At 36.6% G+C, this 20,571-nt stretch overlaps 1 long non-coding RNA gene across 1 annotated transcript in view; it reads right to left on the minus strand.

Annotated features, from left to right (window-relative positions):
- Positions 1-599: 599 nt before the first annotated feature.
- LOC118538538 (uncharacterized) overlaps positions 600-20,571 on the minus strand; it is a 405,254-nt gene continuing 385,282 nt past the window's right edge. The window contains exon 5 of the long non-coding RNA XR_013446283.1: positions 600-625. This is a non-coding gene — a long non-coding RNA (uncharacterized LOC118538538). The remainder of the gene's footprint in view (positions 626-20,571) is intronic.

Genomic DNA, 20,571 nt, shown 5'->3' on the forward strand with positions numbered 1-20,571 from the left:
TTTTATTCCCATGACTTATTTATTCCATAACTGGAACCCTCTATCTCCCACTCCCCTTCACCCATTTTCCCAACCCCCAAACCCTTCCCTTCTGGCAAAAACTAGTTTGTTGTCTGTATTTATGTTTCTGCTTTTTGTTTGTTTATTCATTTGTTTTGCTTTTCTTAGATTCCACATATAAGTGAAATCATATGGTATTTGTCTTGAAAATGGCAAGATTTTATTCATTTTTGTGGCTGAGTAGTATTCCACTCTTTTTTATCCATTCATCTATCAATGACCACCTGAGTTGCTTCCATATATTGGCTGTAGTAAGTAATGCTGCAGTAAAATAGGGGTGCATATATATTTTTTAAATTAGACAATAAAAATATTTTTAAATTATGTAACACAAATAAGCAAATTGATTCTAATAATTGTGTAAATGTTAATATCCAAATCTTAAAGAATTGTACTTACCTCTAAGGACTATGCATTACATTTGCATTTAGAAAATTTTCCTAAAAAATAGAAATTTCTGAAAATCCTTAGAAGGAAAAGAGCTCAAAAATGGCACACTCGTCAGTAGTATCAAAAGCTTTAAATTTCTTGGTGTCACAGTCCCAGATCTGTAGAATTAGGCATCCTTATGAGATGTGAAAAAAAAAAAAAAAAAAGATCTTTTATGTACTTAGAGTGACTCTTTTACTTTTAAGTATTCACTTATAAACATCTAATGCTTTTTAATCTTTCTTGGCCAAAAATATAAGTTGTTTTCAGTTCCTTGATTTCTCTATGTTGGGGGAAAACTCTTCTTCATTGCTTCTTATTTTCTCATATTTGAATAATTGAGTAGGCAAGTCTGTATGATTTTTTTAGTTTAGTGTAATGGATCCCACTCGCTCATGGATATAAGCCACTATCTCCAATATCACTTTTATTACTAATAAAATCACTTTTATTACTAATAGTGATATTTTGTTTTATTTTTAATAGTTTCAGAACTTGAATATGGGAGAGAGATGTTGTTTACTGAGTATTCTTGAATCCTCAACCACTGCTCCAACCATAAAAGCAGTAACGGAAGAACTGTCAATGCCATTCTGTCTTAAGGAGACAATTGTATCCAGTTGGGTTGGGAAAAGCCAGTTTTGCCAGGCTTCAAACTATGCACAACCCACTCAGGAGGAAAGAAAGTGGAAGGGAAACTGAATGCACTGTTACATTAAAGTAATAATATTCTATTTATTTAAACCACTTGATTTTTGGGACTCTATATATCAGAAGCCACATGTTGGGACTAACAAATGTACCCCAAGAATTAAATTATTTTTCAGTGAGAAATACAACTTGATAGAGGTGAAAGAATTGCCAGAATTCTGTGTAGAAAGCCAAGGAAACAATTATGTAGATTATTTCATGGCAGGTATGTGGAAAAGTATTTGATTATATTTATATTTGCTTTTAAAAGAATGTGAAAAGTAAAAAACAAATGTTGAAAAACAGTGCAATCAGCAAGGCAAAAGATGGTGCAGCAAATGGTGTTATGCCACTTCTCTAAAGGAGACAAGGAGAAAGTACTTTAGAAATTAGAAGGTTCCATTTCTGAAGTTAATTAGCACTTCCCAATGTCTGGTTTGCTAATCTTATGAACAGTTCTATTATTAATATACAGAGAGCTAATATGAAAAGAACATTCTTATGTTAATTATCTAATTAACTAATCCAGGCACAATTAAATCACTAAATTCACACAGTATTATTTTTTTTTAGTTTCACTTCATGGATACCAAATTTCTTTAGAAGTTAATATTTTTTGTTGGCTTTCCCACCATTTTGATATTTGATAGGACCATTGGACTTCTTAAAATGCATGAACTCAGAAATCATGGAGAATTAGAGGGTTCTCATATAGTTCCATCAGTCTTATTTCTAGAGAATTTTGTCCAACTTCCCCCTAAGAGCTCAATAAATAATAAAATCACCCAGCAAGTAACATTTGTCACCTCAGAGAAAAGTACTTATCCCTTCCTTTTTGGCAACTAATCACATGACAGGGAGAGAAGTAGAGGGGAGTGGAATATGTTGAGCACATGGGGATATGAGGAAACCCTCTGTTGAAGGCTGGAAATTTGAAAACTAAAGAAACAGTTACTCCTATTCCTTCCTGGGGCCATTGAGAGTGGAAGTACCATTGATGGTTCCATTCCACATACCAAGGACAAGATGGTAGGCATGAGATCATAGCCTGATTGGGTACAAGAATTTCTTGAGGCAGCCCCCATCATCCTTTCCTGGGTCTCCCTAGAAGCATGGAAGAAATCTGAATAGTTTCCATGGGCCATGTTCTAGGGGTGAGGATGGCTAAGCATGAGAGCTGGTTGCCTCATTTAATAATAATAATAATAATAATAATTAATATCATAGTGATTAGTATAATATAGTATATCATTATAATACAGATATTATCTATATATTTATAAAATATGCCTCATATTATTCTCATATTATTGTGCTCATTTGCTAGAGGTACCAGAGAAAGGGAACAGAGGCACAGATTGTCCAAGCCAAGCATCAACTGGTGATGCTCAGAGCAGCCATAGCTTCAGCCATATAAGAGGTGTACATAGAGTCAACAAAGGAAAATACCTGAATTCTCCAGGAGGCATTATGGGATGCTATATAACATCATGATGTCAAGGGACAGAATTATGCTGTTTGATGGACATTTCTCATTCACAACCTATGCTGCTGTATTCATGACCTTCATTTTTCAGATTTTATTATTGAAGTATAGTTGGCATACAATGTTATATTAGCTTCAGATATACAACATACTGATTTGAAAACTCTGTACTTGTTGCTCACCACAAGTGACATTTTCTTCTTTCTTTAGGATCATTTTTTTTCTTTTTTAATCACATAATAGGCAATGCAGTATGATGGGAATTTGCCTCAAAACTAAATTTTATGCTGGCAAGTTATTGAGTTATAGGCTAACACTGACTTAAAGAATAACTGGATTGATCTGAGAGTCTCCCTGATGTGATGAGAGTGAATTGGCTGCTAATAAAGTAGCAGCCACAGCTTATATCACTTTTGGTGTTTTCTCTATCTCTTGAAGTGAGATAACAAAATATATTCCACTGCTCAGAAGAAATAGTGAAAGATTCTAGGCTTTGCAGATAGTAAGATGTGGGTGTGAATTCATCCTCTGCCACTAAGCTGGCTGGGGTACACCTGCACAGGACTTTTCCCTTCTCCAAGGCTCATTGGCTTTCCTCTATGTCAGAATGGGGACAATAAAGTACCAGACAGTGTTGGTGTGAAGATGGGTGTGTGACTCCTATACCAGTGTTTACAGAATCCTTTGAATAATTGGACTTCATCAAAACCAATCCCACATCTTGTGAAAACTCCTTTGCAAGAGTTCTGGGAACTCCTGAGATTTTATATCTTTCCCAGTTACCTTCAGCTTTAATTGCTACCTTCTGCTAAACTCTCAATCATTACCCTGCATCTTATGGTTTGTTATTTATTTTGTTACAGTGTAAATCGGAATTTGGGCATGTGAATTTCTCATTGGTATCTCAGTTGCTTCTAGTAGATTGTTATTCCTTAGTGGTTTCACACTGCAATATCATATACAAAATACTTTTATATTGAATATTGTTTCCCTAATATTTTAAGGCTTTTTAAAAAATTTCTAACAAGCTTTTTTTAATTTCTACCAAGTCAGATTTAGCCTAAAGATGTTTCCCAGCTGTCTGTCCTTTTCTTATCTGCCTCAACCTTCTTTCTCCTCAGGGCTTTCCCCTAACACATTTCCTTTTTTCCACTTTACATGTGAATAATTAAATATATATAGATAGAGATATATAGAGATAGATAAATATATATGTGTGTATATATATATACACACACACATACACACATGTATACATATCTTTATAATGTAAAATTCAAGAAGTAAGGAATTACAAAAATGAAACCAATGCAACCACTGTAGAAAATAGTATGGAGTTTTTTGTTTTGTTTTGTTTTGTTTTTAAATTAAAAACAGAAATACCGTATGATCCAGTAATTCCACTACTAGGTATTTACCCAAAGAAAACGGAAACATTCATTTGAAGATACATGCACTCCTATGGTTATTGTGACATTGTTTACAACAGCCAAAATATGAAACACAAGCACCCACTACCCACTACATATATACATATATAGTAGAATATTACTCAGGCATAAAAAAGAATGGAATATTGCCATTTGCATAAATATAGATGGGCCTAGAGTGTATTATTCTAAGTGAGGTAAGTCAGACAAAGACAAATATCATATGATTTCACTTATATGTAGAATCTAAAACACAAGCAAACACTTAAATGCAGAGAATGGACTGGTAGTTACCAGAGAAGAGGTGGGTGAGGGATAGACAAAATAAGTGAAGGGGATTAAGAGGTACAAACTTCCAGTTATAAAATAAATAAGTCACAGAGATTAAAAGTACAGCGTAAGGAACACAGTAATTTTGTAATAACATTGTGTGGTGACAGATGGTGACTATGTTTATCATGATGAGCACTGAGTAATGTATAGAATTGTTGAATCACTATGTTGCATACCTGAACTAACATAACATTGTATGCCAATTTTACTTCAATTAAAAAAAGAAACAAGTCATCCTAAAATCTCAGTACCTATAAACTTTAATGTTAGTGATTAAAAACTATCTGGGTTAGAACCATGGCATTACCATCAATACCTATGTTGGTTTGGCTAATTTAACAAACTCCTACTATGCCTCAATTATCTCATCTCTAGAATGGGTATTATGATAATGGTACTTGCCTCTTAATGTTCTTGTGAGATTAAATGAAGTATTATATGTACAGTGCTCAGGAAAATTCCTGCATTGAGTAAGCGCTCAGTAAGTGCTGCTAGTTTCTCTTACTATTGTTTATTATTAGTAGTAGTATAATTCTAGACATCAATTTATGTATATATATAGTGAAAAAAATAAAGACATGAATAAATGAAAAAAATTTCTAGAGAAAAGAATCATTCTGATAAATGCTGTTTATTAATTTTAAAAATTGTATACTGAACTCAATTTTAATAACCAAGTAAAATTAAGGATACTGTTGAATTCACGAAAGAATTCCTTCACAAAAGGAAACATCATTTACTAAAAACATTCCTCGATAGTTAAGAAAAAAATGGTTTGCAAAAATTATTATCAATTGGATTCATTAGTTTGACTACATGTTTTAATTTCAGAAAGTTTAAATTCCTTCTTTAGTATGAAACATGTCAGATCAGGTGGTGAGCCTACCCTGCTGATAATTCCTCCACCCTAGCCTTTCTTCACTTCTAATCTTTGTAAGCTATATTATTACTCTTACATTATCAAGTTTATAATATTCACATTCCATTTTGCATATAAAATTACCTAAGTTTTAGTTATATATTAAGTAAATTTAATATTCATCCCAGGCCTTTTAACACAGCTTTTTCATTTTTAAATTCTGTGTGTTCTATGTTAATTATCTATTTTCTTTGTTTTGTTGCAAGGAAGGCCCACAGTTATTGTATTTCTAGAATATTTTTACTTAACACCACTATAATCTCTATTTATGCTACTAGAACCAGGTAGGTATTTATCCATTATCTTTTGGCATTGAATATTACTGTCAAGAGGTAGAAGTCCTGACTACTTATTTCCCTTACAGGTGGTTCTTTTTTTCTTTTTTCCTGGCCTATCAGAAACATTCTTTCTTTTTTTTTTTTTTTTTTCATTTTTTAACTTTTTTATTGTTTTTAAAAAAGATTTTATTTATTTGAGAGAGAGCAAAAGCGAGAGAGATCACAGAGGGAGAAAGCAGACTCACTGCTGAGCGGAGAGCCCGATGCAGGGCTCAGTCCTAGGACCCTGGGATCATGACCTGAGCCAAAGGCAGATGCTTAACCAACTGAGCCACCCAGGTGCCCCGAACTTTATTTTTTAGAACAGTTTTAGGATTACAGAAAAATTGAGTGCAAAGAATAAAGTCCCCATAAAGCTCCTTCCACACACAGTTTCTTCTATTATTAACAACTTGCACTAGTATGGGACATTTGTTATAATGGATGAGCCAATATTGATACATCTCTTGACAACAAACCAATAACTCCATTAGAATGTGTCCCAATATTATTCAATCAGAATTTTATTTTCTAGCTACAGATTCACTTTTTTGTTGCTTTTCAAGAAGTTTGCTTGCATTATATCTTTAAGTATTTTTTCTATCATGTGTTAAGTTCACATTTTCTGCCTTCTGAGGCGATATACAGGAAGATAGACCGAGGGGGAAGGGAGCCTCCATCAGCCAGCTACTGGCAAGTGATAGAGCAGCAGAGCACAAAATCAGAACTTTTAAGAAGTCGGCTCCACTGAGGGATGTTGCTCCAGTGGCTAAGCAGGGGTTGGAACACTCGCTGGTACAGTGTGGTCTCAGGACCCTCAGGGTCACAGAAACACTGGGGGTGCCTGAGTGCAGCAGAGCTACCAGGTATCAGAGCAAGGAAGCCGGCTACAGAGACAGAGCCGAGGAGTGGGCTCTAGCTTGGGGTTGCCATAAACTGTGATCCATGGCACAGTCGGGCCACCACTCCTCCAGCAAGGACCCAACAAGCCACAGATCTGGGGAGACTCCCCTTCCTCCCCCGGGAGGAGCGGCGTGGGAGTGCACCACAGGAATCTGCAGGGTTCTGAGACTCCAAATGGGGTAGTGTGCCAGAGATAGAAACATTCAGTCACAGGCCTGGTGAGCACAGAGTGCGGCTAGAGATTGGAGAGTTGGGAGTGATTGACTGCTTTTCTCTGGGGGCTCACTGAGGAGTGGGGCTCTGAGTTCTCGGCTCCTCTGGGGCAGAGATTGGGAGGCTGCCATTTTCACTCTCATCCTCCAAAGCTGTACGGAAAGCTGGCAGGGAAAAAAAGCTCCCGAGAGCAAACCCGAGCAGATTACTTAGCCTGGCCCTTGGCAAGGGCGGGGCAATTCCACCTCCGGCAAAGATATTTGAGAACCAATGCAACAGGCCCGTCCCCCAGAAGATCAGCGAGAACAGACAGCCAAGACCAAGTTTACCGATCAATGAGAATGGCAGAACTCCAGTGGTAGGGGAATAGAGCACATAGAATCCATGGTTTTTTTACCATGATTCTTTAGTCTTTCAGAGTTAATTTTTTTAACTTTCTTTTTTTCTTTTTCTATTTTTTTAATTTTTCTTTTTCCCTATTTCAACCAACATCTTATCAATCCCTTTTTTAAAAATCTTTTTTATTTTTCATTTTTAGAGTCATATTCTATCCCTTCATTGTAGTTAACCTTATTTTTTTGTATATATATATATATAAGTTGTTCCCTCTTTAAAATTTTAGGATACAGTTTCTTCTAACAGACTAAAATATACACTAAACCTCTAGTGTATGGCTTTGTTCTAGTCTCCTGCCTGATCACATTCTCTCCCTTTTTTTTTTATCTTCTTTTTTTTTCAACCAACTTTTTATCTTATCAATTCCTTTTATAAAATCTTTTAAAATTTTCATCTTAACATTCATATTCCATCCCTTCATCGCATTTACCGTTATTTTTATACATATATAAGTTTTTCTTTCTTTAAAATTTTGGGAGGCAGTTTCTTCTAACAGACCAAAATATGCCCAAAATCTAGTGTGTGGCACTGATCTATTCACCAGCCTGATCATATTTGATCATATTCTTTCTTTTATTTTCTTTTTTCTTTCATTCCCTTTTTTTCCCCCAGTTTGAGGTCACTTCTGATTTGTTTAGTGTATACTTTTTTGGGGTCATTGTTACCCTGTTAGCATTTTGTTCTCTCATTCATCTATTCTCCTCTGGAAAAAAATGACAAGACAGAAAAATTCACCTCAAAAAAAAAGAACAGGAGGCAGTACTGACTGCCAGGGACCTAAAAATACAGACATTAGCAAGATGTCAGAACTAGAGTTCAGAATGACGATTATAAAGATACTAGCTGGGCTTCAATAAAGCATAGAAGATACTAGAGAAACCCTTTCTGGAGAAATAAAAGAACTAAAATCTAACCAAGTTGAAATCAAAAAAGCTATTAATGAGGTGCAATAAAAAATGGAGGCCCTAACTGCTAGAATAAATGAGGCAGAAGAGAGAATTTGTGATATAAAAGACCAAATGATGGAAAATAAAGAAGCTGAGAAAAAGAGAGATAAACAACTACTGGATCACGAGGGCACAATTCGAGAGATAAGTGATACCATAAGACAAAACAACATTAGAATAATTGGGATCCCAGAAGAAGAAGAAAGAGAGAGAGGGCAAGAAAGTATATTGAAACAATTATAGCAGAGAACTTCCCTAATTTGGAGAAGGAAAAGGGCATCAAAATCCAGGAGGCACAGAAAACCCCCTCAAAATCAATAAAAATAGGTCAACACCCCAACATCTAAGAGTAAAACTTATGAGTCTCAGAGACAAAGAGAAAATCCTGAAAGCAGCTCGAAATGAGATGTCTGTAACCTACAATGGTAGAAACATTAGATTGGCAACAGACCTATCCACAGAGACCTGAAAGGCCAGAAAGGACTGACATGATATATTCAGAGCACTAAATGAGAAAAATATGCAGCCAAGAATACTATATCCAGCCAGGCTGTCATTGAAAATAGAAGGAGAGATAAAAAACTTCCAGGACAAACAAAAACTAAAAGAATTTGCAAACACAAAACCAGCCCTACAACAAATATTGAAAGGGGTCCTCTAAGCAAAGAGAGAGCCTAAAAGTAACATAGACCAGAAAGGAACACAGACAATATACAGTAACAGTCACCTTACAGGCAATACAATGGCACTAAATTCATATCTTTCAATAGTTACCCTGAATGTAAATGGGCTAAATGCCCCAATCAAAAGACACAGAGTATCAGATTGGATAAAAAAACAGGATGCATCGATATGCTGTCTGCAAGAGACTCATTTTAGACCCAAAAACACCTCCAGATTGAAAGTGAGGGGGTAGAAAACCATTTACCATGCTAATGGACACCAAAAGAAAGCTGGGGTGGCAATCCTTATATCAGACAAATTAGATTTTAAACCAAAGACTATAATAAGAAATGAGGAAGGGCACTATGTCATTCTTACAGGGTCTATCCAACAAGAAGATCTAACAATTGTAAATATCTATGCCCCTAACATGGGAGCAGCCAATTACACAAGCCAATTAATAACAAAAGCAAAGAAACACATCGACAACAATACAATAATAGTAAGGGATATTAACACCCCCCTCACTGAAATGGACAGATCATCTAGGCAAAATATCAAAGAGAAAACGAGGACTTTAAATGACACACTGGACCAAATGGACTTCACCGATATATTCAGAAAATCCCATCCCAAAATAACAGAATACACATTCTTCTCTAGTGGCCATGGAAGATTTCCAGAATAGATCACATCTTAGGTCACAAATCAGGTCTCAACCGGTACCAAAAGATTGGGATCATTCCCTGCCTATTTTCAGACCACAGTGCTTTGAAACTAGAACTCAATCAAAAGAGGAGAGTTAGAAAGAACTCAAATACATGGAGGCTAAAGAGCATCCTACTAAAGAATGAGTGGGTCAACCAGGAAATTAAAGAAGAATTTTAAAAATTCATGGAAACAAATGAAAATGAAAACACAACTGTTCAAAATCTTTAGGATGCAGCAAAGGTAATCCTAAGAGGAAAGTATTTAGCAATACAAGCCTTTCTCAAGAAACAAGAAAGGTCTCAAATACACAACCTACCCCTACACCTGAAGTAGCTGGAGAAAGAACAGAAAATAAAGCCTAAACCCAGCAGAGGAAGAGAAATAGTGAAGATGAGAGCAGAAATCAATGAAATAGAAACCAAAAGAACAGTAGAACAGATCAACAAAACTAGGAGCTAGTTCTTTGAAAGAATTAATAAGATTGATAAAGCCCTGTCCAGATGTATCAAAAAGAAAATAGAAAGGACCCATATAAATACAACCACGAATGAAAGAGGAGAGATCACAACCAACACCAAAGAACTATATGCCAGCAAATTAGACAATCTGGAAGAAATGGATGCATTCCTAGAGATGTATAAGCTACCAAAATTGAACCAGGAAGAAATAGAAAACCTGAACAGACCTATAACTAATAAGGAAATTGAAGCAGTAATCAAAAATCTCCCAACAAACAAAAGCCCAGGGCCAGATGGCTTCCCAGGGGAATTCTACCAAACATTTCAAGAAGAATTAATACCTATTCTTCTGAAACTGTTCCAAAAAATAGAAATGGAAGGAAAACTTCCAAACTCACTTAATGTGGCCAGCATTACCTTGATCCCAAAATCAAACAAAGACCCCATCAAAAAGGAGAATTAAAAACCAATATCCCTGATGAACATGGATGCAAAAATTCTCACCAAAATACTAGCCAATAGGATCCAACAGTACATTAAAAGGATTATTCACCACGATCAAGTGGGATTTATTCCTGGGCTGCAAGGTTGGTTCAACATCTGCACACCAATCAATGTGATACAATACATTAATTAAAGAAAGAACAAGAACCATATGATCCTCTCAATAGATGCAGAAAAAGCATTTGACAAAGTACAACATCCTTTCCTAATTAAAACTCTTCAGAGTGTAGGGATAGAGGGTACATACCTCAATATCATAAATGCCATCTATGAAAAACCCACAGCAAATATCATTCTCAATGGGGAAAAACTGAGATCTTTCCCCCTAAGTTCAGGAACATGGCAGGGATGTCCACTATCACCACTGCTATTCAACATAGTACTAGAAGTCCTAGCCACAACAATCAGAAAAACAAACAAACAAAAAGACAAACAAAAAGAAATAAAAGGCATCCAAATCAGCAAAAAAGAAGTCAAACTCTCACTCTTTGCAGATGATATGATACTTTATGTGGAAAACCCAAAAGACTCCACCCCAAAACTGTTAGAACTCATACAGGAATTCAGTAAAGTGGCAGGATATAAAATCAATGCACAGAAATCAGTGACATTCCTATACACCAAAAACAAGACAGAAGAAAGGGAAATTAAGGAGTCGAACCCATTTACAATTGCACCCAAAACCATAAGATACCTAGGAATAAATCTAACCAAGGAGGTAAAGAATTTGTACTCAGAAAACTATAAAATACTCATTAAAGAAATTGAGGAAGACACAAAGAAATCGAAAAACGTTCCATGCTTGTGGATTGGAAAAACAAATATCGTGAAGATGTCAATGCTACCCAGAGCAATCTACACATTTAATGCAATCCCTATCAAAATATCATCTACTTTTTTCAAAGAAATGGAACAAGTAACCCTAAAATTTGTATGGAACCAGAAAAGACCCTGAATAGCCAGAGGAATGTTGAAAAAGAAAAGCAAAGCTGGTGGCATCACAATTCCAGACTTCAAGCTCTATTACAAAGCTGTCATCATCAAGACTGTATGGTACTGGCACAAAAATAGACACATAGATCAATGGAACAGAATAGAGAGCCCAGAAATGGACCCTCACCTCTATGGTCAACTAATCTTCGACAAAGCAGGAAAGAATATCCAATGGAAAAAAGACAGTCTCTTCAACAAATGGTGTTGGGAAAATTGGGCAGCCACAGGCAGAAGAATGAAACTGGACCATTTCCTTACACCACACACAAAAATAGACTCAAAATGGTTGAAACACCTAAATGTGAGACAGGAGTCCGTCAAAATCCTAAAGGAGAACACAGGCAGCAACCTCTTCGACCTCAGCCGCAGCAACTTCTTCCTAGAAACATCGCCAAAGGCAAGGGAAGCAAGGGCAAAAATGAACTATTGGGACCTCATCAAGATAAAAAGTTTTTGCACAGCAAAAGAAAGAGTCAAGAAAACCAAAAGACAACTGACAGAATGGGAGAAGATATTTGCAAATGACATATCAGATAAAGGGCTAGTATCCAAAATCTATAAAGAACTGATCAAACTCAACACCAACCACCCCCCTCCCCTCCCCTTGTTATTGGAACAAATAATCCAATCAAGAAATGGGCAGAAGACATGAACAGATATTTTTCCAAAGAAGACACCCAAATGGCCAACAGACACATGAAAAAGTGTTCAACATCACTCAGCATCAGGGAAATCCAAATCAAAACCTCAATGAGATACCACCTCACACCATTCAGAATGGCTAAAATTAACAAGTCAGGAAACGACAGATGTTGGCGGGGATGTGGAGAAAGGGGAACCCTCCTACATTGTTGGTGGGAATGCAAGCTGGTGCAACCACTCTGGAATACAGTACGGAAGTTCCTCAAAAAGTCGAAAATAGAGCTACCATACAATCCAGCAATTGCACTACTGGGTATTTACCCCAAAGATTCAAATGTAGTGATCCGAAGGTGTATGTGCACCCCGATGTTTATAGCAGCAATGTCCACAATAACCAAACTATGGAAAGAGCCACGATGTCCATCGACAGATGAATGGATAAAGAAGATGTGGTATATATATATACAATGGAATGTTATGCAGCCATCAAAAAAAAAAAAAAAGAAATCTTGCCATGTTCACCGTGGATGGAAGTAGAGGGTACTATGCCAAGCAAAATAAGTCAATCAGAGAAAGACAATTATCATATGATCTCACTGATATGAGGAATTCTTAATCTCAGGAAACAAACTGAGAGTTGCTGGAGTGGTTGGGGTGGGAGGGATGGGGTGGCTGGGTGATAGACATTGGGGAGGGTATGTGCTATGGTGAGCGCTATGAATTGTGTAGGACTGATGAATCACAGACCTGTACTTCTGAAACAAATAATACATTGTATGTTAAAAAAAAAAAAAGAAGAAGATAGTTGGAAGGGAAAAATTAAGGGGGGGACATCAGTGGGGCGACGAACCATGAGAGACTATGGACTCTGAGAAACAAACTGAGGGTTCTAGAGGGGAGGGGGGTGGGGGGATGGGTTAGCCTGGTGATGGGTATTAAAGAGGGCAGATACTGAATGGAGCATTGGGTGTTATACGCAAACAATGAATCATGGAATACTACATCAAAAACTAATGATGTAATGTATGGTGATTAACATAACATAATAAAATGAAATTAAAAAAACAACAACCCATGGTACCATAACAATGTGAAAATGTCTTGTCAGATTTCTGGAAGGAAACTCTATATCCTAGCTTAATCACAAAGACACCGGAAATGCAACTTGCTCATTGTCCTTCTGTACACAGTAGTCTCTCAGAGAGAGACAGCAAGAGAGAGAGAGAGAGAAAAGACCTAGAAGCTGAAGCCTCAAAAGCCAGCCACCCAGACAACCCACAGAGATGATGAATGAGCTGTCAAGGAAATGAATAAACAGTAACTCTGCCATCACATTCAATACTTTATTTTGATCAAATAAATGTCACTATTGAGATACTTCATTTGAGAATCATTGAATTGGAGAGGACCTAGAGATGTTGTTAATAAGAGTAGCTAATATTCATTCAATGTTATCTAAGGGCTTGGCGATTTATATTGATTGCTGTATATAGTCCTCATAACAACCCTATGAGGTAGTGAAATAAGTCCCATTGTTACAGATAGTCACTGATGCAAAGAATGCAAAGAGAGAAGTAGCGTGCTCAGCATCTCATAACTATGAAATAGAATGAAGATTTGAACCTAGGCAGTATAGTTCCTACACTATAATTAATTCCTTTACCATACAGATAGAGACAACAATGTAAGGAAAGCTACAATTTGTTGAATTCTTAACCGAGTCTCTATATAAGTAGCATACATTTATTATGTTGTTTACATACCAAAATAACATGATAAATCTGAACCTGAACACCTGGAAGGGGAATAATTGTGAAAAGTAATTCAGTTAAACCCAAAGAATCCCAGAAATGTTCAAAATTTGTGTACTATGTACTAAGGAAAATTTAGATAAGCTTAAATGTGGGTTTGACCCCCATATTCCCTCTCCCACCCCATGAAGAAGTAACTAGCTAATTTTTCCCCTGCTCCTATAAGAAACCAGAATTTATTCTTTCAAGAAATGTAACCAGACAGGTCTTGAAAGCAGTCACCATGTTTGGCAGAAGTTGAGGGTAAGACACTGAAAATGCACATTACATAGAACTCTGCATAGTGAATGGGGAAAACCCAAGTGCCATTCTTTATTTCCAAACACCAACAAAATAGAGGATATAAGATAGTTTTACTCATATGTGTGGACCTTCCCTAGGTTAGCTGGACACTTCTCACTCTATGTAGTCTCAGGACCTCTCTATGTGGTCTATTTCATGGCATATATTCAAGGATCCGGGAGACTAAGGCAAAAGCTTACAATGCTCTTATATGAGAGGTGTAGACTGCCAAAGCATCACTTCCCCCATGCTCCATTAGTCATAGCAGTCACAAGTCAGCCCTGGTACAAGAGGACAAAATGAATGAATAAGGAAAAAATGGTGAGACTCTTCAGGCATGGCTCTATGAGTACAGTCCTTTCAATCTAAAGACTTAGAAACCAAACACAAAGTTACATGCCCCCTATACACCCCATATACAGTGTCGGAACAGAGAGAAAATAACTATCACAGATGCTCCTGTTTTAAAAAAAGGGATTAAGTGAAGCCTGGGTGGCTCAGTCATTAAGCGTCTGCCTTCGGCTCAGGTCATGATCCCGGGATCCTGGGATCGAGCCCCACGTCGGGCTCCCTGCTCCGCTGGAAGCCTGCTTCTCCCTCTCCCACTCCCCCTGCTTGTGTTCCCTCTCTCGCTGTGTCTCTCTCTGTCAAATAAATAAATAAAATCTTAAAAAAAAATAAAAAGAAGGGATTAAGACTCATGTTGCAGTCACTACTCTAGAGAAATTTTGAAACTAACTAGACACATGTTGCTAGTTCTTATATTCCATCCCAGTCCTGCTTCTTGGGAAAATTTTCCATGGCTCTTGACTCTGCCCTCTGGGTTTTTCGTTCCATCATGAATTATCTTTCCTTTTCCATAAGAAAGAAACTAGATAGCATATGTTCTAGTCTGATTCCTGCTGAGAGATTAGAGGCTCTGACAGCTCTTATCTTGAGCTCTTTCTGACTCTTTTCACACTAAGTTGGTAATATGTACACCATTTAAATTATTTTTAAAACTTCATGGGTTTCTTTTGAATCTTATTAGGGCCCACTACATTTGATGATATTCATATCTATAGATCTTTCTTACAAAGGCTCTCCCATACTTTTGCTTGACTGTGAGATTGCTGTGGGACAACATGACTAAAATTCTTCAGAGTCCTCCTACCTAGCAAAGAGAGTCTACAAGTATTCCAAGAGGATCAAGGCAAAACTATCAGTCTTCCTAAAGGCTAGGTTCAGAACTAGCACAGCATCACTTCTGCTACATTCCAGTGATCAAAGCAGTTACAGGTTAGTACATATTCAAGGGGAGGGAAATAGATCCTACCTCTCAAAAGGAAGGGGTGACACTGATTATGCAGTCAGCTCTAAACTACCACAATTATTTAAGAGACAATAGGGAGAGAACAGAGATCTGGATGTAAGAGAGCTAAATATTCATCAACTACCATGATACAGAGTCAGTAGATAACATTCACAATTAATCAATGAAGAAAGAAAAGAATCACAATTAATCAATGAAGAAAGAAAAGTATAAACATGTTATTTAGAGTTTTGGAGATAAATACCAGAAATAATGGCTTTAAGAGCTGAAAGTAGGTACCGCGAGGGAAAGGATTTGCGGGTGGGAAGAAAAGGACAAAGCTCCTGCTGTATTTCACTTACAGCTTTTTTTCATAATATTTAATTATTTTCACAATGCATATGAATTTCTTGGCAAAAATAAAAATTAATCCCAAAAAGAGTAGTTTCCATTTTTTTTCCAAGCATGGTGGAAATTATATTGTATCAATCTAAAATGCAGTTTAATGAATTTGGCAACTTGTTATTCTGAACTAAGTAACAAAACAATTCACCAGAAACCTCTCTTTAGCATCTCTGCCCAGTAAGTTGAAAAAATTAAAAAATAAAAATTGGAAGAGTCAATAACATAGTTTATAGAAGAAAAAATGAGTGAGACCGTAAGTGCACGTATCCCCTTTCTTCAACCAACATTTTTTATGCTTCAAAAGTGTGTTAAAGTGCATTCCAATTTTATAATTGAACTCCAAAATAGAATCCTTGGTAATATTTGTGTGGTGCTGTGCCTTTGATTAATGATTCTCCTATACATATTTTTTTCTTACCCTCATAACGCTTGTGTGACTTTCATTGACCAGGCATCATTATTCTCTTCATTTTCCAAAGGAAGAAAGTAAAGTCCAGATGAGTTAAGTTCATCATCTAAGGTCATATGATCATCCAAGGTCATATGATTATTTAATGTCAGAGCTAGTTTTCCAGTTGCAAACCCTGACTTCTTTCATCTCTCTGGCCTGCCAAACTTTGAAAGACCATATCCAGAATGGCACAGGGAACCAGTACGCTGAACATCCATCTGGGTGTGGAAAGTAGCATCACACTTGGACATTTTACCAGAATGAGTACAGCCCTGACATACACAGTAGTAGCAGTAGTATTTATTTACTATGTCTACATCAAGGGAAAAAAAAAAAAAAAAAACAGTGTCTTTCTTGCTAAACACAATGAACAGAAAGGATTCCAATTCAGTAACATTTCAATGAGAGTGTTGAAAGTCTCCCTCTATTAGTAGAGGAACATTATCCAGAACACTTCCTTCTAAACAGTGCCAAAGCATATGTAATTTGAACTTAGCCAACAGTTCAAAGCCCAGTTTGAGGAAACTCTGACAGGATTTTTAATAGGAATGAAAATGTGTGATCTGTGTTAAGTTTCAGAGACACGTTTCACAACACAGGTGACTCAAGACTCAACTACTCCCCTTGGATGGACTGATTCAACAATCCCACATTTACTTTCTGAGCAGACTCAGTCCATGGACCTGCAACTTGGCTTTGAGGAACAGGATTGCCGTCTTGTATAGCTGGTGAGCCATTGGGAGGTGTGAGTTCCAAGCTTGGCCATGAGTTATCTGTGTACCCAGGAGCACATTGCACCTCTGGGTCTCAGCACTGCCTTTTGAAGGTTGATTGAACGCCATTTTCCAAAGTGTGCATCCATACCACTGAGTGTATTTGGAATTTTAAATTGTGATAGTCATTTGGTTGTTTTAGTACAATCAAAAAACAAAGTATCTTATCTGCTTTGAGATTTTATAGATTTTATTGCTTTGGAGAGACTACAGTAGATATTTAAATTGTTGTCAACTTACATATCACTCAACTTACAAGGGAAAAAACTAAATAATAATACTGTAAGCATATATAAATGTAAAATTCTTAGAGATGAGGGATAAATGGAAAACATTGGACCAGAAGAGTCATTTCTGCTTGAAAAGTATTATGAAAAGTTTTTTTCTCCCTTTAAAAGTCAAGAAAATCAACAATAAAATGAGTAAATATCTTCTACATTAATAAAAACACTAATAACAGCTACTTTACAACAACACTGCAAGGAAGGAACTAGTATTTTCCTTATTTAATAAATAAACAGCAGTTCAGAAAAACTGAATAATTGTATGCCCAAGAAGTACACAACTAACATGTAGTAGTGCTAAGATTCCAAGTAGGTTCCTGATAACCGTTAAGCCCATGGCATTCCACAAGCTGTGGCAGAAGATGGCAGATGAGAAATGGACAGGCAGGATTCAACCTGACAACTGGAAGCTGCCAGATTTTCTTCTTGTGAGATTTTGAGCATGTTGTTGAACATGTGCCTTGGTTTCCACATTTGTAAAATAGGATTAATAACAATAAATGAGGAGATGTTGGTCAAAGGGCAGAAAGTTTCAGTTATGGAAGTTGAATAGCTCTGGAGATACAATGCATAGCCTGATGACTGTAGTTAATAATACTGGGTTGGATAGTTGAAGTATTCTAAGACAGTAGTTCTTAAGTATTATTTTTTATTTTTTTAAGGATTTTATTTATTTATTTATTTATTTATTTATTTGAGAGAGAGAGAGAGAGAGCGCGAGCAGGGGAGAGGTATAGAGGGAGAGGAAGAAGCAGGCTCCCAGCTGAGCAGGGAGCCCAATGTGGGGTTGGATCCCAGGACCTGGGATCATGACCTGAGCTGAAGGCAGACACTTAATGGACTGAGCCACCCAGGCTCCCCCATTCGTAAGTGTTCTGACCCCATATTTCAAAATGGTAACTATGTAAAGTGATGGATATGTTAATTAGCTTGGTTGTGGTAATCATTTCACAATGTATATGTGTAGCAAAACATCACATTGCAAACCTTAAAAAAAAAAAATCCAATGTCTTGGGACTTTTCCAGTATGAAAGTCAAAAATGAAATAATAAATAAATAAATAAATTTAATCTAAACAATATAATTATAAAATAAATAAGAAAATCCTTAAATAAAAATATAAATTAAGATAAAATATAAAATATAAAAATATAAAACAAGACATCCCTGGTGAGCATTTAGTATGTTTTTACACATAATAAGCTATTAATGTCTTGCCATGGTTGCTGTTATTGTGATGCTCTCTTTATAATTGAACTCCAAACCAACACTTTTGGTAATAATTGTGCAGGGCTGTGTCCTTTATAGATGATTTTCCTACACATATTTTTATTTGCATATTTTAAGCATCCGGTTTACATGTCTCACGTTCCCCCTGGATCACTTTGTGTTTCACATTGTTCTTTGGACTTTAAAATGCCTTGAAAGCTTCAAACTTCATTTTTCTTAGGCTAGCTGTTTCCATCTTTTTCTCCCTCTTTCCCATGAGTGGCAGAGTTCTGAGAGATGATACCATGAGGGGTGAGAGCTCTCATGTGTTGTGTGCCAGTTCTGCCCCAGTGCCTGACGTAAGTTACCCGAAACAACTTTCACAGTGACATTTGATGTGGTTGTCTGCGTCAATACTTACAGGTAAGGAACTTGGGGTGTAAAGAGGTAAAGTGACTGGCCCACTCTTACAGATGAAATATGGAGGGGCTAGGATTCACACCCACTCCCACATGGCTCCACGCTGCAGAGCTTCAGTTAGCACAGCACATGGCCCACTCATGACTCACTAGGACTTCAAATTCTGGTGGTTTTAGACTTTCCAAGGATTTACTCAGGGGCTGTCAAGTTTGTTTGCAGATGATTCCTGCAAAACTTCTGTCTTTTTACCAAGACAGTTTTAATTTGAGGCTCTAGGAACACTCCTTCTAACTTGAAACATACATCTGGCAAAGCATTCTTCTAGGACATCATCTGGGCAAAAGAAGATGTTTCATATTTGCTTTGCTTCAAAATGTTGTTCTTATTTCAGATAAACACACATTCCTTTTGACTAGCTTAATTTTTTTTTTTCTGATTGAGATTTGATGTCTGGTATTGTTTGGTTATGTATTAAGTTTCTGTGATGATCATAAATTGTCAGCAAGGAACTTCAAAATCTCTGAGTCTTGTTCCACACTACTATGTTGAGTCAAACCCTCAGATTTTAGAGGAGGATGCACTTCAGTAGGGACCAAGACTCCCTGTACTCCTCGTAATTGTAAGGCTGCAAAGAAACCTGCGCTGTTGTGGTAACACCAATCCCTGCAACAAAATATCTTACCTGATAGGGTTTTTTTTAGGATTCAGCTCAGTGAAGAAAACTTCCAGGAAAAGAATTCTGAATTATATTTCTGTTTCTATTATGATTTTGCTGGTGATTAAGGCTTCTCAGCTTGCAAAAACATATTATTCAGGCCAATGGCTGATGACAATTTTAACTTACATAGGCTGCTAATTTGAAAGGTTTTCCTCCTCCAGAGTTTTGACCTTGAAAGATCAATTGTTATTATAATTAACACATGGGAGCTATTACATCTTACAGTAAAGGAAGTACCAACTAAGCAGCATCCATCTGAGAGCTTAGCACCTCTCATACTGCTCTCTTTTACTGTTGTGAACTTCTCCCAGGAACCTCATTTGTATGTGAATATCCAATGATATTTGCAATGGGGAAACAGGGAAATAATAGAATTGCAATTGAAATACACATACAGGAAAAGAGCAGACAGGGAGAGATTTGGGGACATTATCATTTATGTGCCTAGCACTGTTTTGAATCCTTGTGTGGACTCAATATGTGATATTACTTAGTCCTCACATTTACTTTATTTCTATTTATATCTCTCTGCATCTATCTCTCTACCAAACCATTAGACCCTCCTATCTCTACACAAGCCCAGGGCGAAACCTGAGATAAGGTTTAACACATACAAATGCTGATCCTTATTGGGTGTGAACATTTGTGTGATCTTATTCTTATTTTCTCTTGTATAGTTTCTTTTTGTATGTTTTTAATTAAAAATGCATTGTTTTCAAAGTTTTTATGCGTAAAATAAATAATAATAATATTCAGTCTTCAGAAGCAGACTCTGAGAAAGTTTAGGGTATAGAAAGTACTGTTGGAAACTATACCTGGGGACCAAACAGGTA

Source organism: Halichoerus grypus, chromosome 3 (genome assembly GCF_964656455.1).
Source record: "Halichoerus grypus chromosome 3, mHalGry1.hap1.1, whole genome shotgun sequence".
Taxonomy (NCBI): domain Eukaryota; kingdom Metazoa; phylum Chordata; class Mammalia; order Carnivora; family Phocidae; genus Halichoerus; species Halichoerus grypus.